Source organism: Columba livia, chromosome 2, assembly GCF_036013475.1.
Source record: "Columba livia isolate bColLiv1 breed racing homer chromosome 2, bColLiv1.pat.W.v2, whole genome shotgun sequence".
NCBI classification, from domain to species: Eukaryota; Metazoa; Chordata; class Aves; order Columbiformes; family Columbidae; genus Columba; species Columba livia.
In genome coordinates this window covers 118,992,974-119,013,891 of record NC_088603.1, presented here as the reverse complement: position 1 = coordinate 119,013,891, position 20,918 = coordinate 118,992,974, and positions in this window count along the sequence as shown.

Sequence of the window (20,918 nt, the reverse complement as noted above, 5' to 3'; positions counted from 1 at the left end):
CACATCACTTTATGTGTTACTAAGTTTGCTCTGGCAGACTCCAGGAGCTAAGCCCATCTGGGACCAGAGAGCAAGGAAAAGGCTGAAGATTGCAGACTTCCGAGTGCAAAACCACCTGGTAGGTTTGGGATGCTCAAACCGAATTGTCACATACAAAGGCACAGACTGTTTTAGGCCATGCAGATCTCAATGGCCTCAGCATTAGAGAAGCCATCTCATACACTTGGATAGGTATTGACATATCTACAGAGGAACACCGAAGGAGGACTGGAAAGGACACAGAGGTGCCTCACAATCTTAGACAGTTGGTAATAGGGTTAATCCAGAAAACACCTCTGACACTTTTGAAAAGTTTTAATCTAGCAAAAAACCATAAGAATCACAATTGCAATGTAGCAGATAAAGGGAACAGGAAAATTACTCTCCACAGTTTTAATCAGTTCAAACTTCTGTATTATCAAAGCAATACAACCCAAGTATATTTCATATCTAGTCCACAGAAGCCAGATGCACTTGAGTGTGTGTGTGTACATATACAATTCTCATCAAAGTCAGTGGGAGTTGTGCAGCCCCACGGAAGTGGCACAGACTTCTGACTTTAGCCATGGAAATTACAGAGAACCTATCTTGTCACTAGTCTCTTCGAGTACCTCTGCCTCCCATTCAGTAGTTCAGGAAAAACAAGTAAAAAAAAAAAAAAATCAACACAAAAGCATTGTGAGGTTTTATTGAAGACTTTTATGTAGAACAGGGTTCAACAAGTTGCTTGTTACTCCATGAAAGATTTATGCCAACAAAAGCCAACTTGGGTCTTCAATATAAACCAAATCCCCCCATAGAAAGTCGAGCTTAGAGGATTCAGTATCACATTCATATGAATTTAGTAGCTGAAAGGATGAAATCTATAGTTTATATTTTTCTCCCTATAATTCTTGTTGACTTGACATAGTGACACTCTCTCCTGACATATTATTTCCCAAAAGCTTGAAATTCTAGTGAGAGTTGTAACAGCACCTCAGTCCAACAGCTTTCTGATTGCTCCATCTTCACATAATGAATTCCCTGGGTTCTGTCCTTTGACAGCTCTTTCTCATTCCAGAGCTTTCCCTACCTCATTACTCAACATCCTATCCTATATTGTCTTTTTAAAAAAAGACCTCCCCCTCCCCAATTTCAAGTCTCAGTAGGAGCCCATGACTCATTTTTATACTCCCCAGGAACCATGAGTTTCTCAGGTGCATTTCATAAGGGAGAAAGCAAATGGTTGCTCAGACAAAAATATCTTTCAGGTGAATGCACACCAAGGCAACAGACAAGCAGCGTGAAGGAACCAGATTTACCTTTCCCATTGTTTACCTATTCCCAAATCTAATTCCCTTCCTAGGCTGTATCACCAATTCCTCCAATTCCTCTTGTTTTCCACAGTTGGCCTCTGCCTTCTTATATCCTCTTCCCTCTTAATTTTAGCATGCTTATGAGAAGCAAAATGCCCCAAAGAAATTCCTGGGGGAAAGTCCTTATACAGCTATACAGTACATAAAGAGGAGCTTGTTTGCTCAGCTTATTGAAGAGTAGATACTTTGCCAAGCTATGAAGAGCAGGAGTGTTACTACTTTATTACGGACAGCTGCTTCACACTGTTGCAAAAGTCAGTTTTGCTGAATATTTTATTTTTGGCTCATTTTTTTTCATAACTATTCTCTAAATGCTTATTCAAACCTCCAAAGAAATAGCTTAACAAATGGTATTTACCATCCACCTTTTCCTATGGGAGTCATCGTTACATTATCTTTACAGGTGTTTTCCTTATAGCAGCCCTGGTATGCAAAGTGGGGATCAGCAGTTCTCCTTTTACTTACTCTGTGGTGTCAAGTTTGTTCTGCATTCCCCATCTTCTTTCATCTCTCTTTCACTGGTAAGAAAAGTCTTTCCATTTTATTCCTAGTATATCATAGAAGGATTCATTTTCAAAGGTGGATAATTTTCTCTTGCTTGTTTTAGAATCACAGAATCAGTTTGGTTTGAAGAGACCCTCAAGATCATTGAGTCCAACCATAACCTAACTCTGGCATTAAACCATGTCCCTAAGAATCTCATCTACATGTCTTTTAAATGCCTCCAGGGATTGTGATGCCACCATTTCCCTGGGCAGCCTCTTCCAGTGCTTGACAAACTTTTCTGTGAAGAACTTTTCCCTAACATCCAATCTGAACCTTCCCTGGCACAACTTGAGGCCATTTCCTCTTATCCTATCACTTTTTACTTGGGAGAAGAGATCAACACCCTCCATGCTACAATCTCCTTTCAGGTAGTTGTAGACAGCCATAAGGTCTCCCCTCAGCCTTGTTTCCTCCAGGCTAATCCACCCCAGATCCCTCAGCTGCTCCTCATCAGACTTGTGCTCCAGACCTCTCACCAGCTTCATTGCCCTTCTCTGAACTCTCTCCAGCACCTCAATGTCTTTCTCGTAGTGAGGGGCCCAAAACTGAACACAGGATTCGAGGTGCAGCCTCACCAGTGTGGAGTACAGAGGGATGATCACTTCCCAAGTCCTGCTGGGTGGCCTTTTAAGGCCACCTGGGCACACTGCTGGCTCATGTTCAGTCAGCTGTTGACCAGCACTCCTGAGTGCTTTTCCACCAGGCAACTTTCCAGTCACTCTTCCCTGAGCCTGTAGCATTACACAGGGTTGTTGTGACCCAAGCACAGGACCTGGCACTTGGCCAGGTTTTGATGGGTCTTCCTAGTAATCACTATGTCCAGATCAACACACTATGACCTTTTTCCCCATCAAATTTCCTTGGCATTAGAAAAGAGTGATGGAGTTCCAACAAGAGCAAAAGGTACTTGGACAATTTCTTAGCTGGTATCATGAAGTCCATACCTCCAAACTAAATTCTTACAGAAGCTGAACTTACAAGGATACACTAGGGATTTATACTACAGAGAAAACCTTGATCTCCATCATTCTGTCTGAAAGCAGCAGAAATATTATCAATTTCTCCAGGCCTCATAGATGCCTTCTGAAAGGCACAAGGCTCAGCAGAAGTGTAAAAGTGGAGACTGCGGAGACCATGAAGGAGAAGGAGAGGGAGAGGGAGAGGGAGAGGGAGAGGGAGAGGGAGAGGGAGAGGGAGAGGGAGAGGGAGAGGGAGAGGGAGAGGAGGTTCTCTGTAAAAACGGTTGGAGAGAAACACTTCAGCTGCATCAGGGCAGCTGTGCTGGCTGCCTCCATCCCTGTCCTCAGAGTCCTCACAGGTGCTGGGACTGTGATGACCTGCGGGCTGATGGCACGAATGATGAATCATGGGTTGCAGCCGTTGCTGGCCAGTGACCTCCAGGTGGGAGCCCTGCCTGGGCCAGGGTCCTTCAGCGGCTACGGAAGCACAGTGCAGATGCACGTGGCAGAGGAGATGGATGAAATATATCTCATCAGAGGTGTGAGGTATGCTGTGTTCCCACGCACAGACAGTACTGCTCTGTTAAAACCTGGGTTGGATACAGCACTTTACTGCAGCAGGTTTATGAAGCACATGAGGAAGGAGGTTAGTGCTATTCCTTATATTTTGCAGACTGGGAAACTGAGGAGCAGGTGAATGACTAAGATCACCCAGAAAATGTGTGGTAGGGCCAGGAACTGAAGCCAGTTCTAACCCAGTGCCTACATATGGCTTTGGTATAAGATTATCCATTCTGGCCTGTCATGTATAAGAACAGACATTTTACAAGCAACCTTTCCTAACATTTTTTTTTTTCTATTATTATTCCTCTTAATATAATCCTGCCATTAAAACACAAGTGAATTCACAGGCATAAAACTCCATTTAAATAACACTATATTGACAGAACCTGACACAAAGCCTGGAAATTCAGAGTTATGGTTGGCATTCCCTGCTGAACTCGAGTCACTGTGCCTTTTATTTTCCACATGAGCATTAGTGTCAGCCTTAAGTGTGGATTTCCTGACATTTTTCAGCCTATGTCACAACCTTCACTTTATTTAAACACCGAATTTTTCCTGCAAATTTCTACTGAACAGGTCACCAGTGTCATTTTGCTGCTTCTAAAGTAAGATCCGGCAAATAAACTAAGAAACAATAGAAATCTTGATCCAAAAGCCTAACAAAACCTAATCCTAAATTTTCTGTCTTTATGAAGAAGAAAAAAGATGGGCTGTGGGTTTCCTTAAAAAGAGAAAAGAAAAAAAAAAACAAAGTCTTCTTGCCTTGCTCTGTTTTCACAAAGGCAGGAAGTGCAGACAGTTCAGTTATGGTCATATATCTGAGCAAATGCTGTTTATCAGATAAATCCCCTGGAAGAGCTGCCAAGGCTTCCATCAGTCCACTGAATTTTTGGCCATGATGAACCAGCTGGACAATTATAGTGCCTGATGCATGTGAAAAGGAGATGTAGAGTCAATATGAGCTGTGGAGTAATTTGTAGTGGGGAAGAACACACGCATTTTACTGTCAACATGCCACTCTCTGCCTGCCACTTGACAGGCATGTGTCCAGATATCTGGCATCATGTGCACTTGGCATGTGCCCCAGTGCTCTGCTGGGTACATATGCAGTTCGATGCAAGCAGACCTGTCTCATGAGGCCAGGACTTGGTGTGAATGGTCATACCTTCATACAGACATGCTGTCATGTGTGCCTGATGGAGACAGGCTGAAGGGTGGCAAGGACAACACCAGCAAAGAGCACACTGCCACGGGAGTGAAATTAGTCCTCTAGCCCCATCCCTGAAGGACCTGGGAAAGAAGACAGTGGGTGATCAGGCCACAGGCTGGCTGTTTGGCCCTGCAAATCTGGTTCATGAGTATGACAGATAGAAACCATCCATTCACCAGCCCTATGACATACCACTAGAGTATCTGCAGTGTCTTCTCTTTAAAGCTCCCTCATGCCAAATCCCCTAATTTGCACATTTGGTCTAATTCTACCAATTAAAAGTACCCGTATGCTGGGACTGCTCATCTGCATCTGTACAGGACTGAAGACATCAGCAGAGCTTTGCTGCTTATAGCTTCACTGAGCCCTGGCCCAAATCTGCCCCATAACCCTGAAGACTCATGAGTTGGCTTTCCCCTTCAACAGACACTGACCCAGCATAGAAAATTCTCTCTCTGTGCCAGCTAATAGTCTGGTCCAGAGAACTGGAGGGGATGGAGGAAGAGCTCAGAGCAGCGTTGGAGTCCCCTCCTCTGCTGGCAGCCCCCTTGGGGTGGGCAGCATCCCGCCTCCCCTGAATCCCAACCCTCTCCTGCCCTACTGCAGCCTTCTATGACATGCATGGGGTTTATGACTGTTACAAGAGATGGAACTGCAAGAGAGAAATCCTAAAACTTCAATCCATACTTCCAGGGTTGGATCATCCAGGTCTAAGTCACCTTCCACTAACACTGCTGTGTAAATGCAGGGCATCACCGTTCTCTTTAAATTATGCTGAATTTCACATTAGTCCTTTAAACTGCAAGTGTGCAAACAATTCCCAAGGAATTACACATGACTAGTCCTAACTAAACATAAGTATGGGCAGAGTTGGGGCCCTTGTTCTACCTTCAGCAAGCACATGTACAGCCTGCACTTGCATAGAATGCATTTGTACAGATTGACACAAGCAATTAACAATTCCTCATGGCAATCCTTTACCACATTTGCTCAGATATTGTTACTGTCAGACACCAGGGCTGATTCCCCTCTATTAAGGCCATGTCTAAATTAAAGTTGTCATTGCTCTCAGATGGTAAGTTGCAATTTTTAGCTGTTATTTCAGTTTATTAGAATTTTTCTTGTTGCATAATTCTCAGCTTCTCAAAAAAGTGGCTCTAGAAAGTAGTTCAGTGGTAGAAGACTGGGAAGACTACATCTTTATTCGTCTCAGATATAGCCTGGTATTTTAAAACAAAATACTAGATAAAGACTATTTCTATCACTTACGCAATTTCTGAAGTCTGTATGAGAAACTACAGGAGAGGTTCCAGTTCATATAATCCTCTTTGAGATAGAAAATAAGACAAGTCCTTATCACATATTTTACATAGAAGATCACTATATACTACAGCTCATTTAAGGCTTGGTAATGAAGCTGAAATGTTGAGATCAAAGTAGTATTCAAAAACATAATCTTCTTCTGTTAAGAAGAATCTGTACGTTATGCAGTGTTTGCTGGGTATGCATAAACAACCAGCTTCATGAAACCTAATCATTTAGTAGTCTTAAGACAATGCTACATTCTTATAAAACTCATCTGCAACAACTCATTTTTATAGCAGAAAGCTAAACTAACACGTCCTTAGGCCTGATCACTGAAAGGTCTATTCTCAGTTTGAGATCGCATTCTGCCTTATACAAAGAGGAAAAAGAAAAAAAAAAAAGCCAAAAAAAGAAAAGCACACCCCCAGACTAAGGACAGAATACGCTTGAACATATGAATGTCTATGACACATCTCAGTATGGGGAACCTTATGACTATTGACATGATCCAGAAGGCAAATAGGCCAAGTACTTTGCATCTCAGTTGTTTTGGTGCAGGAGAGGCGTGCAAGGCTGCTGGCACTGGAGTTTTCCCTGGGGTTTGCAGCCACACTTGCTTCCCCAGTGCCAGACCAGCATAGCCCAGAGCTGGCCTGGCACTGCTGACAACTGTGAGAAGTTCCAGGGAACAAGCAGCCATTGCCAGAACCATACACGTAGCACATTTTTGCAGGATGTCAAGACTTTATTCACTCTGGACTGAGCCAGGGATCTCAGTTCCTAACTCCCATCTGCTGGGTGAGGAAGCAGGCCGTGATCATGGCCTCTTCCCCAGGATGGTTAATATAGGATTTAATGACATTATCAACTTCACATCTCTGTGAGTACTCAAACACAACTGTATACAGTCTTTTTTTTTTTTTTTTTCTGGTATGGCTTTCTGTTCTTTTTTATAAGCAGTTAAAAAGGGGTAAGATGCTTTCACAGCATGAACATACAACTATACATAATCAAGCAGCTCACTGAACTCCTTTCCTCACACAGAGGTCCTGAAGACAGGGCAAGCACAGGAACAAAAATCCAAAGCCCAGCTCATTTTTCCAGCGGGGAAGTGCACAGTGCTGTGCATGCATATCCTGCATTGCACAATGGTGGCTCCTGATTGAACGCAACAGGAATGAGAAGGGAGGCTGTGCAGGAGTGAGCCTTCTCGCCTTGAAACGCTGCCTTAAGAAGTCATGTTTGGGTTCAAGCGTCTGTAAGGGCTATGAAGCCACCAGCCAGGAAGCAGATAATGCTTATCAGTTGAATTCAAACCACCTGCAGGGACTGGGTGGGAGTGAAGCCTGTGCACCCCCAGGCCCAGCTCCAGCTGCCCCCCAGCACCCATGCAGGTCCTCTCACATCAGAAGACCCATTGGTACCCAGCAAGGGAGGCTCCAAACCATAGGCTGGGAAAAGAAAAAGGGACAGAAGGTTTTAAATCTGCAGGGTAGTCTTTTCCTCAGTACATAACGTTGCGAAATCCAGTTTCATGCTTTTGAGATTAGTAAGCCATATGCAGTGCTTGTTCCTAAAATTACATCAGAAAGACTCAAGGACACGATACATAAACATGCATGCTAGAACGTAGAGGCTGTTCCCAAAAAGGTAAAAAAAAAAAAAAATTTAAAAGTCAATTTTTTCTCAAATCCAGAAACTTTGACATCACATGTATGCATAAGAGATTAAGCGAAGTGCCAAAAGTAACAGTTTCAATTGGATTTCATTACTCTGTGATGAGGTTGTCCTCTGTTATTTTTGGTATAGCTCTTAATGACCTGAGCAACTAACCATGCCAGTCTAATAAGCGTTTGCTTTAAAGTCTTTCTCTAATTTAGAAAAAAATACTTTAAAAATAAATCATAATTCATCCTGAAGAAGGAGTGACGTGAAGCACTCGGTTACAGAACAGAACTTTCTTTTTGTGTTCACATTTGTGTGGATAAGAGGGTCATGATGGTGACCTCCCTAATGTTTCCCTTTTTTCCTTTTCTTTTTTGACTCTGGATTTCCGCGAAACATGACCTGTTCTTTTAATGGTCTGGAACTAGAAGTTTCAGGGGATGGAGGTGAAGAAAATGGGAGAGAGGAAAAATAATTTCACACTTAATACCTGATAGGGTGGGTCATTTTTGCAGAATGGAATATGATGATTTTTTAAAATTTCTTCACTGAGTCAAATACATTTGTCCCATGTTCCTTACACCTCATTCAGCCATGAATGTCTCCTTTCTTCACATACACTGGAGAAAGATGTCTTCACTTTGGAAAAGACTAAGTTAGACAAATAAGAAGGAGATTCTCCAAACATGAAATAGCTTAACAAAAATGGCATATTTCATAACAGAAATGAAAAATCAAAAAGACCTCTCCATGTCTCTGCATGAATTCTTTGTCTAAATGAGTGCCACATGTCAGGGCTTCTCATGGAGAAAGGGGAATTTTTCTTTCTGAATCTCACATATGGTACACAGTCTAAATCAGATGGAGATAAAAAAGCAACCAGACTATGCACGGTTTCATTATGTGGGCTCTTAGGATATTAATGTTGCCTGTTTATCAGAAAAAGCAATATTTTATAAAAATGCAGAAAATACTCAGTTTATAGCAACTAGGCCCACTCTTCGCTTTCTCGCTGAAATTATTAGTGGTGAGGTAGAATGTAATCTCGTTAAAGCTTGCTTTAATTCCACTTCAGATGCTTTTCCACATGCAGCAAGTGATAGGCATCACGAGATTTGAAAATCCATAAAGAATTTGTTTTCAGTACCTCAGAAACCTTGTCATTCTCAAGGGCATGGAAGACCTTCTGATGCATCAATGCAATGATGCTACTCTTCAACCGGAGGCACTGAATGCAGGACCTCAGTTGCAAAAGACAGCAGAATTAGGTCCCAGGTCTCCCTGTTTATCTCCTTAAACAGCTGCTCCACAGAGTCCTGAAAGTTCTTGGTGGGCCTAAATCCTCTGTTTAAAAATATTGTTTATTCTTTTTTAAGCAGGGTTTGAGAAGCAAGACTGTATAACTAAGAGTTTATTACCTTAAAATACCCACAAATAATGACATGAATATATATCTTTCTGAAATAAAATTCATTCTGATATTCCTTCAGAACTAACCATATTACAAAAAAATAATATTACTTTGTTTAACAAATCACTTTTTCTACTTATCCTGCCTTTCAGTCTTCCAGGAATAGCCTGGCGTGTGCTCAGGTGTCTGTTATAAATGGAGATTAATAAAGCTTATGTTTTAAAGGAGTTTAATAAAGTCCAGAACAAATTAAACCAGAAGTAGCACAACAAAAAGCCTATTAATATTGCTACACCAGGGACCTCTCAAAGGAACATAGCTTTGGTGTATTCCAAGTTTCATCTCACACAGTACCTTGAACAGGATGTGGATTGAGAAAGTTTCACAATGCATCTGATTCTCAGTAAATCATTTGTTAACTTTTGGGTTAGCTTTCACTGAAATTGTCAAGTGATTATTGTTCCAAGTTTCATTTCTGGAGCATTTTATTCCCTTATTAGATGTGTATTTCAAGACACACAATGACACACACTGGGTTTTGTTTGATCTACCTCTACAGTGTCAGTTACTAAATTTAATTATTCTAATAATAACCCTCACAGTTAGAAAAGTTTTCTGCCCCTGTGCAGTACTCATACCCTCTTTGACCACCCCAAATAATTCCTTTTACTGTGAAAATGTGATATTACTTTCAAGTCAGTCATTTGTTACTTTGGGAGTCAAAGAATAGAGTAAGATGTAGAATACATCCCGGGGATGAGAAAAAGGAGGAGTAATTTGGCCATGTACTTTCTAATTATCTATTAATATTTAGGGCACTTCACTGAATTTGAGATGAAGAACAATTATGTGAATCAAAGTGCTGAGCTCGTTAGCTGCTTAGTTTGCATTTTCGAAGAGCTGAATATATTTATTAAAATTTAATTAAAGTTCAAAACAATAAAAGATAGAAAATAACTTTTGAACATGAGTAATCATTCACAAATAGGAACAATCATGTAAAGGAAGCAAAGGCAAATATGTCTATATCATACAGTTAATTTACTAACTCAGCAAAAAAAAAATCCCATGCATAACAGGAGCTGAATTAAGTTGGCTGGCTATTTACGATTAGGTATCTGGGGCTAAAGCCACAAATGGGTGTAGGTATGGGGACTCTTCCTTTTGCCATAGCTAACTTTTGGGTCCAGTGTTAAGTCCACTGTACTGACAAGCCTGAGTTACCCGCCTTACATCCGTCTCACCATGAGCAGGAAACCGGGCAGCATTCAGCAAGGCTCACAGGGCAGCATGAAGGACACCCATGGAGAAAACATAGGTTAAGGAAGGAGGTAGCACATCTGCTGTCCTGTCTCTCTCCTCAACCTAGCAGCACTGAATTAGGCACCTATGTGAAACTAGTCTTCAATTTCTTGTACCACCCACAGTTTCTGTCTCTGTGTGCACAACAGGCTTATGGTTAGTCTTGAATCACAGCTGGAAGAAGCATCAGCACAGCTCATATACAAGAACCTGAGCAGGAGTCTCTTTTCCTGGGTGTTAAGATACATCCTAAATTGGAGACTGATGTTCTTCACACCTCTTAAAGCTGGGACACTATACAGTCCAACACAGAAAATACACAAAGGCTGGTGAGATAGAATAAGTAAGACAATGTATTACTTGTGACTTAACAGTGAGGGCAGTCTTGCTGGAAGAGGAAAGACATGGATGAAGGACACATAAGCTTACATAATACAAATTTTTATCCTATTATGTTTGCACACAAAGAACAATATATATCTACCTTTTATTGACTTTCACCTCTCCTCTTGGAGGCCCTTCTCATCTCCCCATTCATTCTCTGTGAATTCTAGGGAATTTTACTATCCTTTGGTATGTCATGCTTTTCGTAACCTTCACTCAGCCTCTCTGGACTTATGTTCCTGTCATCATTGTTGCTGTTTGAATGAGTCAGACAAGTCACTCACTCCAGTTGTTCCTTTCTTTGATCCTCTCACGTGGCCTTCTTGCCTGAATTGGAGCATCCAGCTCAGTGGCTCCCCAGTCCAGCTCTTTGCACAAAGCTGTAGCATGCAACTATGGACCAACTGTGAGCTGTTAGAAAGCACACAGTGTATATTTAATTCCTTTGCTGTTAGGGTCAAACTTTATCCAAATACCACTTTCAGCAAAAACACTCCTCCTGGAAATCATTCTTATGTGAAACTAAAGACCCTGTTCTGCCATGCTTTCTTCTTTCAACAAAGAAAATTATAGTATGATAGGAAATAAGTTGGAAGAGATGTCAAAAGATTATTTGAAGAGATATCAAAAAAATCCCAAAACTTTTCTCCTTGACACAATCTGGAATCAGTTCCACCTGAGCTAATCCTTATAGGATGTGTGTGCAACCTATTCTTAAACATCTCCAGTATAGAAATTCTGTAGATTTTGTCAACATTGTATGTAAGACCTCAGTTATCTTTACAGCTGGGAAGTTATTCTGAATGTATCACTTCAATCACTCTGGAGTACAGTTTATTCTTTTTCCCCTTCTAGATATGTTTTATGTGTTTAAACACTATTATTGTGTCTCTCCTCAGTCTCATTTTCCAGATAAACAAACTCAGGTTTTTCCAGTCTTTCCTATATCTCAGGTTTCCTAGACTAGTCTGGGTCCTTCTCAATTGTTTTATGTCTTTCTTGGCATACAGTACCCAAAATGGTTCACAACTCTCCAGCTGAGGACTTGAGAGAGGAAAGATGGAGTGAAGAATTATTTCAAATAGGCCCACCAAAGTGAATATGACTCATTCCACAGTGAAGAGTGGGTCATAGTGAGTGAGGCTGGCACAACCACAGTAAGATTTTCAAAAGTTCTTAGTATTTTTTTTTACAACAATGGTAGAAGTTTTGTTACTTTTTGAATATCGGATCCTTCGAATGCATGTTAGGAGCATTATGTAGAATGAAACTGTCATTTGCAATGGATATCCCTGGGTAAGGGACGGCCAAAGGCTGATGTCAGCTCTTATATCTGATACTACTAATCATTGAATGCACTCCTATAATTTTTAGTTGGAGGATGAATTTCAGTCTTGATCCTGCAAAAGACAGTATACACCATCTAAGCCATATTTATGCATAGTATTAAGGGGGGCCCTCTGTAATGGAATTACTTTCTGCTATGTAAGAAAACAGATGACTTTATAACGTGGAAGGGAAGACTGAAAAAATTTGGGGGTTCCCAGAAGCTATAAAAAATTTTTACTTTGAATATCATTTTAGCCAAAAATAGTTCTTGTAGGAAAAAAAAGTTCTCTCTTTGTCTAACACTTTCCAAAATGGAATAAAACCTTTAAATGCACTAAAAGTTTTTATACCATGGTATTCTACAAGGTTTTAAATTATAGGTTCTTGATTCTTCCATCCATAAACAGTAGCCAAATATAATAGTGTAGGGAATATAATGCCAGTTTAGCAGGTTTGGAAATAATGTTGTCGTGTTTCTTAATACAGAGCACTTTCACATGCTCCCTTCTGTGTGACTTTCAAGAATGGTGACGTGGCAATGTACAGTTGGCAAGGTACTCTCCATGACAACAGTTAATTAGTAAATAAATGATCCCAGGCCCATTTCCACTGAGTTCCAGTTGTAATAGCACAGTATGTAGGTTTAAGCTCCAAGCTGACTGATTCTAATAGTTATAAATGAAATGTTGCTTTGCTTTGATATGTACTTTATTTTCTTCCCTTGACAAGCAAAGGACCCAGGATCCAGATATAGTTCTGGTCTACAGAGCAGGGATTCTAAACTGTAGCAACAGCTAGAAGAACCTGTTGAGATGGTAAAACAATTTATACATTTACAAACCCTTTCAGAGCACCAACTGAAGCTGTTTATTCACAGAAGATCTATATAATGAGCCGGGACTGTCCCCCTGCCCCAGCCTGTGTTAAAGCTACATGGAGAAGACTCCTGCACATCCTGATCCTGACATCAAGCACAAGAAGTTCTAGGAGCTCACACAGCGATTCACCACATCAAACAGTCATTTCTAGCAGAATTTGCACTTTCCTCTTTGACTTTGCCTTCAGGCAGAGTAGGAGCACTCACATGGCCAGTTACAAATGGGAGACAATTTAAGAAGTTGGTACTTTTCAATAACAGCCAAGAGAGATCTCTTAATGCAACAGTATGGGAGGATTCAGCCAGCACAATTCACTGGACACTGGCACAAATTTTGTGTTTTGCAATGATGATGAATGTACACTGTCATGTCAGTTAGCGAGCACAACCTCCGGAAGAACGGCTCACCTGTCAGTCTGGGATCAAAAGTCCCCGTTGGACTCCCTGCTCTACTAAAAGGCCTCTGCATGACCTGGGCAAGCCATCAACACTCACCTTGCCCCACAGAACCTGTCTGTCTCTCTCTCTCTCCATCTTCCACCATTCTCTATGTGGGGACTATCTTTTGCACCATGCTGATACAAGTATACGGTATGTATACCAATGCTGATACAAGCCTTCTATTTTAATGTCTTAAATGGCAAAATCCCCTGCAATTTATAAATGAAAGTAGCTAGTGGCTCTTTTTAAAAATTGCTAAGCACATTATCTAGGTTAATTGAGCTTCATCATAGATTCTAGGTCAAGATTTACACCAGCTGAGGGAATTCATATGTCTCTTTCCTGTCTTGTTTCTCAGGTCTCTAATAAGGGACAAATGTATGCTTCAGCCTTAGGATACTTCTGTTAAAGCCAACAGCAAGGTACAAATGCCTTAAAAAGCAGACTTGATTACTTTGTGTGTTCACTGAACCAGCTGGTTGGTCAAATCTGTATGCTGAGCATTGCTACCATCTCCTAAATAATGAACTTAATAACAGGGAGACCAAAATTTCTGTTGCTGTACATCAGCAGAACATAAAGGAACTCAATGAAAATTCATACCCCCTGTGAATCTGATCCAAAATACAGCATTTTCCACATGTACCAGCCTGGAGACTGGCTGAAAAATAAGATCCCCTACATTCATACACAGAACTCCTATGGGTGCCAGTAGGAAGGTCCAGGACAGTATAAATATTTTACACACATGCTAGTATATCCTGTGTTTGTAGAAGAAAATGTTTATTTAATTTAAAGTAAATGCATGTAGTGGGTCACATCCTCAACCTGACTACACTGGCTTCTCTGCCAGAACCAGGTCATTTTATGATGCTGAAGGACTGAACAACTTGGATGCTAAAAACCACAGAGAAGCATGAGAATATTTTAAGATTCATAATGTATAAAAATACTTCTACCTTTTATATGTTCTGTAACAATCATTGCCGCAGCATATTAGAAAGGATAAAAGGAAGACAGTAGCATAGACACTTCCACAGTCTGCTTAACATGAAATAGAAACTCATGATCATAGAGTCACATTCCTATACTTGTTGGAAAAGGGTATTTTTAGGATAGGGGAGAAATTTAAATACTCCATAGATGTTTTCCATAAGAGAAGATGTATGTATAGTAAACTTTGTTGTAAGAAAGTCACTTAGATAATCTTCTGACTCTTGTCAGCTACTACTCTTATGAAAAGTGTGAAAAATCCACCTATTGCTACCTTTTCTGCTATTCCTTGCTGTTGAATTTTCTAATAACATACAGTGACAGTGTGTTTCCCCTCCTTATGATAAGGTCAGTCGAGTAAATGTAACTGTGTTTTCTTTTTCTTAAAAAAAAAAAAAAAAAGTATATTTTGTCATTTTTACTGGGCAATTTCACTGAAAAGGATTATTTCCTGAGTCACAGTTTAAAAAATAAATAAATAAAAAGTCTTAGCCAAACTTCTCTGGACTTCATTGTACCAAAAATCACACTAACTACTTCACAAGATCTCTCTTCTATCTCCAATGGCCAAAATTTCATTCTCTTGAGTTGATTTCAAAGGTACAGTGTTACTTTGTTACAGCGCTCCTTCATCTGTATGAAAAGTAGGTGCAACCAAGTAAAATCTGAAAGACTGTCAATAACTATAATCTCCAGCATAGTTTCAAGCAATGGTTCGCTTTGGTTTGTACTGTCACCCAGTATTAATCTCCAAGGACAGAAAACATGCAAAGGATGCAAAAATACTGTTTTCAGATTAGAAAAGTTGTCTTTTAGTCTGATCTCTTCCCTAACCCTGGCCATGAGTTTTTGCAATGTAAGCTCCTGCTTCAAGACCAGCAGCTGTTTGACCAGGGTGTATCTTTAGAAAAACAGTTGTGATATTAATCATGTCAGTCAAGCCAGTAGTCCTCTGATAGAGAATGCAAAAATGTAATTAATCCCTGCTACCAGATATCCACAGTTAAAACACAGGCCTTATTTCTACCTGATATGTGTTTGTCTTTAACTTCAAGCCATCGGGTGTTGCCATAACTTTCTTCACAAGACTGAAGAGTCCACTGTTGATGACTCAAATTGCTTATGTAGGTATTTCAGAGTATCATCAAGTGGCTCTTTAACCTTTGGTTTGGAAATAATCCCTGCATCTCCTTTATTATAGAATTTCTTCTGCAGTGCTGTTTTCATCTGAAACCATACAGCTTACCTACAGCCTTCTTGCTTGTGAATATTAGAACTGGACGCGGGATTGCTGTAGCAGCGTTCCTCCACCAAACACAGAGGTAATACAACCATTCAGTTTGCAGTCCTATATCACCATTCAAATACTTTGGTTTATCTCTTGTAGTCAAACATTTAAATGAGAACCATAGCCAGGAATTAGCTGGGCTCGTTTGGAGAGCTTTAAACTAGGCTTGAAAGGGGATGGGGTTGTAGCTGGGCTTGTCCCAGTGGGGCAGCATTCTGAAACTGATGAGGACCGGGTGGCCTCCTATGCCCCTAGGGAGAAATTGGTGTGCTCTGCTCGCTCCCTGAAATGCCTGTACACCAATGCGCGCAGCATGGGGAATAAGCAGGAGGAGTTAGAATCCTGTGTTCGGTCGGGAGATTATGATCTGGTGGCAATTACGGAAACATGGTGGGACAGTTCACATGACTGGAATGTGGTCATGGAAGGCTATGCCCTTTTCAGGAAAGACAGGCCAGCCAGGCGTGGTGGTGGAGTTGTTCTCTATGTGAGAGAGCAACTACAATGTACTAAATTCTTCCCAGGAGTGGATGACGAGTGAGTTGAGAGTGTATGGGTCAGGATCAAGGGGCAGGCTGGCAGGGGTGACACTGTTGTGGGTGTCTGTTACAGGCCACCAGATCAGGCTGAGGAAGTTGATGAGGCCTTCTATGGGCAGTTGAGAGTGGCCTCACAGTCACAGGCCCTGGTTGTTGTGGGGGATTTTAACTTCCCTGATGTTTGCTGGAAGGACCATTCAGTCAGCCAGCCACAGTCCAGGAGATTCCTCCAGTGCATTGATGATAACTTCCCCATGCAGATGGTGGAGGAGCCGACTAGGAGAGGTGCACTGCTGGATCTCATCGTCACTAACAAGGAGGGTCTGGTCGAAACAGTAAAGGTTGAGGGCTGCCTGGGTTGCAGTGACCACGAGATGGTGGAGTTCAGCATCTTGGGTGGCAGGAACAGAATAGCAAGTAGAATTGCAACCCTGGACTTCAGCAGGGCTAACTTTGGCCTTTTCAAGCAACTGCTGAGGGAAATCCCATGGGCAAGACTGCTTGAAGGAAAAGGGGCCCAAGATAGCTGGATTGCATTCAGAGATTGCTTCTTCCACGCTCAGGATCAGAGCATCCCCACACACAGGAAGTCAAGGAAGGGAGCCAGGAGGCCTGCGTGGTTGAATAGGGATCTGTTGGGTATGCTCAAGCAGAAGAGGAGAGTTTACAGGTCATGGAAGCAGGGGCTGGCCACTTGGGAGGAATATAAGGCTGCTGTTAGAGGATGTAGGAAGGCAGCTAGGATAGCCAAGGCCTCCTTAGAATTACAGCTGGCGAGAGGGGTCAAGGACAGCAAAAAGAACTTTTTTAAATACATAGCAGATAAAACTAATACCAGAGGCAATGTAGGGCCACTGATGAACGGGGTGGGTGCCCTGGTGGCAGAAGATACAGAGAAGGCAGAATTACTGAATGCCTTCTTTGTCTCTGTCTACTCTGCCGGAGGCAGTCCTGGGGAGCCCTGTACCCCTGAGACCCCAGATGAAGCCAGGTCAATGGAGAAGTTTGCTTTAGTCGATGAGGACTGGGTTAGGGAGCAATTAAATAGTCTGGACATCCATAAATCCATGGGTCCGCATGGGATGCATCCGCGGGTGCTGAGGGAGCTGGCTGAAGTCATTGCTGGACCACTCTCCATCATCTTTGCCAAGTCTTGGGAAACGGGGGAGGTGCCCAAGGATTGGAGGAAAGCAAATGTCACTCCAGTCTTCAAAAAGGGCAAGAAGGAGGACCCGGGTAATTATAGACCGGTCAGCCTCACCTCTGTCCCTGGGAAAGTAATGGAACAGCTTGTCCTTTGTGCCATCTCAAGGCATATCAAGGATAGGAGGGTTATTAGGGGCAGTCAGCATGGCTTTACCAAGGGTAAGTCATGCTTAACCAACCTCATAGCCTTTTATGAGAATGTAACAAGGCGGATGGATGATGGCAGAGCGGTGGATGTGGTCTACCTTGACTTCAGTAAAGCGTTTGACACAGTCTCCCACAGCATCCTCACAGCTAAGTTGAGGAGGTGTGGTCTAGACAATAGAGTAGTGAGGTGGGTTGCAAACTGGCTTAAGGAGAGAAGCCAGAGAGTGGTAGTCAATGGTGTGGAGTCTAGTTGGAGGCCAGTATCTAGTGGAGTGCCTCGGGGGTCAGTATTGGGGCCAATATTATTCAATATATTCATTAACGATTTGGATGAGGCAATAGAGTGTACTATCAGCAAGTTTGCTGATGACACTAAGCTGGGAGGGGTGGCTGACACGCCAGAAGGCTGTGCTGCCATCCAGAGGGACCTGGACAGGCTGGAGAGTTGGGCGGGGAATAACCTAATGAAATTTAACAAGGGAAAGTGTAGAGTCCTGCATCTGGGCAGGAACAACCCCAGGTTCCAGTATAGGTTGGGAAATTACATATTAGAGAGCAGTGTAGGGGAAAGGGACCTGGGGGTCCTGGTGGACAACAGGATGACCATGAGCCAGCACTGTACCCTTGTGGCTAGGAAGGCCAATGGCATCCTGGGGTGTATTAGAAGGGGGGTGGTTAGTAGGTCGAGAGAGGTCCTCCTTCCCCTCTACTCCGCCCTGGTGAGACCACATCTGGAATATTGTGTCCAGTTCTGGGCCCCTCAGTTCCAGAAGGACAGGGAACTGCTGGAGAGGGTCCAGCGTAGGGCAACGAAGATGATTAAGGGAGTGGAGCACCTCCCTTATGAAGAAAGGCTGAGGGAGCTGAGTCTCTTTAGTTTGGAGAAGAGGAGACTAAGGGGGGACCTCATTAATGTTTATAAATATATAAAGGGTGAGTGCCATGAGGATGGAGCCAGGCTCTTCTCGGTGGCAAACAATGATAGGACAAGGGGTAATGAGATCAAGCTGGAACACAAGAGGTTCCGCTTAAATTTGAGAAGAAACTTCTTCTCAGTGAGGGTAACAGAGCACTGGAACAGGCTGCCCAGGGAGGTTGTGGAGTCTCCTTCTCTGGAGACATCCAAAACCCACCTGGACATGTTCCTGTGCGACCTCACCTAGGCGTTCCTGCTCCAGCAGGGGGATTGGACTAGATGATCTTTTGAGGTCCCTTCCAATCCCAAACATACTGTGATACTGTGAAAACACAACTTATTTTACATTTTTTCTTTCTTTCCAAGATAAACCATTCATCCTCTGCCTTTCTACAAGAGTGACATATGTTTCTTGATGTATGACCTTAAATACAGTTGGAACTAAAAAACATGACCTGTCTTTATAATTCATCATTCCCACCTGTTTTTTTGTCACGAACAGTAATTATTAGCCCGAAATGCATAAGGCTCTTTGCAAACCATTGATGAAATTGTTAATGTTAATGTTAATGAACCTTCATGGGAACATTGTCATGCAGTAATGATTTCCCATTTCAATTTATATCTGAGCTCTATGACGTAATGAAGTCTTCATCTATTTCACATCTGAAATATTAGTTTTGATTCAGTCTGTCTTATTAATAATCACTATGCCATGTGATCCCATGTCAAATGGCTTACACAAGTCTAGCTGTATTCCATTAACATTTATTCATTCCACTAACCTTTATTCAGGGCCGAAGAAAGAAAGCTATAGACAGACTGGATCACTAACAAGAAATAGTTTCACAAAAGCCAGTAGGCTGACATGTACTTTCCATCCCAGGGAACTCTTTACCTGCCATGCTGGAATCTAAGTTTAAGGTCAACTTTTGGACTTAAACTCTGGCTGTCAGTCTGGATTCACTTGCTTTGAGCAAGGAAGGGACACCTCTGTCATTCAGTGTCCATTCTATCAGTTTATCCGTTTTCAACCATATTATCAAACATTTTTGTATTAACCAATTTTTTGGAACTTCCATTGAGTGTTTGCTATGGCTGAAGATACTTGGTGTAATTTTATACAAAAGGTATAAACAACAGGTAAAATAATTGTACAAAATATTAGTTTTTCTTCCAGTATTGCTGGTAGCGGTGACTCATTTGTAAATGAGAGAAGAGATGGGGAAGGGTCAAAATGGAGATTGTCACCATGATTTATAGCCAGACTCTACTTTATATCTTTTCTCACTCTTTGCTGAGTTTTGTCAAATTTATCAAGGTAGTACCATAGAGATTTACTTTTCAGACAGTGCCACTTCATGGAATAATACTTGGATAGTAAAAAAAAAATTGATTCAGTTAGCCATATAACAAGAGAACTTGGACAAACATAGTTTGCCCACTTCTCATTTAGGCAATAGAGAAACACACAACCCAGCTTGAAAGTTTCTACCAGTAAACTTACCCACTTCTTTATGTATCACAATATTATTGATCCAAATTTTGCAAGGAGTTCTTCTGAAATCACAGAGGAAACCCATTTAGTGGCAGTTTCTGCATTGCATCTTTGCAGCAGGGCTGTTTTCCCAGCAGATGTTGCTGCACAGTGTGAAGAAGATCCATCCAGCAATGCCACGGTAGTGTAGGGACATTGCATTCCTCAGCATCACAGCAGGAGGTATCATTTTTGCAAAGCATCAGGCAGTAGCAGTGTGCCCTACACAGCTGGCTACAATTCTTCTACGGGAGCATACTGACAACCAGCATGGGTTCAGCAGCTGTACTCTCAGGGACCAGTGCAGCACAAAGTAGTCTTAGGCCTGGAAGAGTTCAGAGGTGAATTTTCCCTCTCCTGTTCAAACTGCATGATGAGCAGATCAGCCAGACCCTGGGAGCTGATATTGTGTGCACATTTATTCAGTCTCCTTTGTATCTCTTACTTCCCAAGTCTCTCCACCCTATCCCTGAGACATGTCTTTGTTAATAGGATTTATTAAGAGATTCAGGTGCCAAAGCCACTCAGCGATTTGGTCATCTTGTTGATGTTCTCAAGCTCTCAACACCATTAAAAGAAATACACAAAGAAGTATTATTTCAAAATCTGAACCCTTAGTCTCTGAAATAAATAAAATGCTGCAGAGAAAGTTTAACAAAAAAGAAAAAAGCAAAAGCAACACGAGGAACAGAGTAACTCATGGAGCACTGAACTCCTTTCAGATGAACTACAGTTCTTTGGAAAAGAGAACAGAGATGTAGTCATACAGGCATCCCAGAAGAGTCAGGATCCACACCCACAACTGGAAGTGTCTGTCACCTACAGGTCATGCAGGAGTGCAGACATCCATAGAGATTAGTAAGCATTAAGGTGAAGGAGAATTTTGTATGATTTTTTAAAGTTAA